General features: G+C 34.2%; 2 non-coding genes across 2 annotated transcripts; both read left to right on the forward strand.

Moving 5' to 3' along the window:
- The first annotated feature begins 1246 nt into the window (after positions 1-1246).
- Positions 1247-1327, forward strand: LOC111814616. The gene has a single exon (XR_002819558.1). It is a non-coding gene; the product is annotated as a small nucleolar RNA U2-19 (small nucleolar RNA).
- Positions 1328-1564: 237 nt separating this feature from the next.
- Positions 1565-1634, forward strand: LOC111814615. The gene has a single exon (XR_002819557.1). It is a non-coding gene; the product is annotated as a small nucleolar RNA U2-30 (small nucleolar RNA).
- The last annotated feature ends 289 nt before the right edge of the window (positions 1635-1923 follow it).

The following is a 1923-nucleotide window of genomic DNA, read 5'->3' on the forward strand; positions in this document are numbered from 1 at the left end:
GATGCAGATATGATATCTAGTCTAAATACTATTAGTACAAATCTTTCTTCTCATTGAACTAAAGGAAAATAGCTATATATCTATCCTAACTGATATATATATATATTGGTCCTTCACTTATAACCCCTTTTTTGTTTACTTTTGTGAGAGATGGGTATTCCATTGCCATTCAAATATTGTAGGTGTTTGAATTCAGCAATGTAATCCAATATAGTCCAGTAGTCCAGAATAGTAGTGGGTTATCTGCAGGGCTGGCAATATCAGAAGTTGTTGACTTGAGCCTTTTACAGCTCAGCATATTAATACAGTGAGACCCTGTAGACCCAATAGACTCTGTCTTAAAATGAGGAAGAAAAAAAAGAAAAGCAAACATAAGAGTGACATGAGTGGGTTAGTGGCTATAAAGTAGTTAAGCACAGATGACAAATTTTAAAATTTACCCACATTCAGGTTACCAGATGTAAATGATAAAGATTCTTTTAAAGAAAAAACAAAACAGAGTAAAAAGAAAAAAAAATAAACATTAGCTTCTTTCAAAAGACCAGGAGAAATCGACAGTATGATCATCCAAACTGTTCTGCATATATGCCAAAGTATCTTTTCCCCTTCATTTGTCCTCTTCTCTTCCTGGTTTTTCCTTCCCATTGAACAAAATCTTTCCCTTTCACAGTATTTATTGTACCTTTTCAATACTAATTACTGGGACTGGGGAGATAGCTCAGTAGAATAATTGCTTGCCTGGCAAGTGTAAGGGCTGGCGTTCAATCCCCAGTTCTGCAATAAATAAATAAATAAATACATAAGTAAATAAATAAATAAAAATAAATTCTTTGGTTCCAAATAAATTTTAGGAATGTTATATAGTTACATTCTCTTAATGAATAGAGGGATTTGTGCTAATAGTGTTTGTAAATAGAATATCATGTAGGCATCTTGTACAGCAATTAACCACGAGGAAGAATGTATGCAATGTGTTAATTATTGAAACTGTCCTACCAATTTGGTTTGAAACTGTCTCATTGCTATTTGTTTCTCAATAAAATTATGGGAAAAATAAATTTTAGTTATTCTTTCAAGTTCTCACACTAGAAAGATAATGTGATGTTTGCACATGTGGATCTGATTTATTGCACTTACCAACATAGTCTTTAGCTTCATCCATTTATCCACAAAAGCCTCAAATTTATCTTTTCTATAGCTGAAAAATAATTTATTGTGTTTTCTGAGATCTGCTCTTCGTGAAGTGGATCAATGATGAAAATAGCCAAAATCTGAGCATCAGAAGACCTTCCAGTATCCCTGAAGCGTGATCTCTATAGTTCTGGGAAGCAGATTTTTAAAATAATTTAAAACAGAAAGGGCTATGTCCTGTGTGTGTGTGTGTGTGTGTGTGTGTGTGTGTGTGTGTGTGTCTACATTCACACATGCATGTTCATAATGCTGAGTAACAGAACATTCTGATAGGTGAATGAGACTGGAAATATGTCTCTCTCTCTCTCTCTCTCTCTCTCTCTCTCTCTCTCTCTCTCTCTCTCTGTGTGTGTGTGAAAGGCTAATCATTTCTGTTCAATGACGAAAAGGTTTTACTGCTGACCTTTATATCTATGAAGGCTTTTATACTTGACCTGATATCAAAGAAAAAATAATTTATTGTGTAAAAATGCCATATCTTTTTTTATCTGTTCCTCAGTTCATGGGTATTTGCATTGTTTCCAAGATTTAGCTATGTCAAATTGTCATAGCATGGGTGCACATATATCGCTGTGGTATGATAATTTCAATTCTTTTTGGAAAAATACCTAGAAGGAGAATAGCTGGTTGGAATGGGACCTACAATGTTAGCTTCTTGAGGAATCTCCAAACTGATTTTTAAAATAGTTACAGCAGCCTCCACTCCCACAACAGTGGAGAAGGGCTTTTTCA

This window comes from Octodon degus, unplaced genomic scaffold (genome assembly GCF_000260255.1).
Source record: "Octodon degus isolate 3935 unplaced genomic scaffold, OctDeg1.0 scaffold00378, whole genome shotgun sequence".
Classification (NCBI taxonomy): Eukaryota; Metazoa; Chordata; class Mammalia; order Rodentia; family Octodontidae; genus Octodon; species Octodon degus.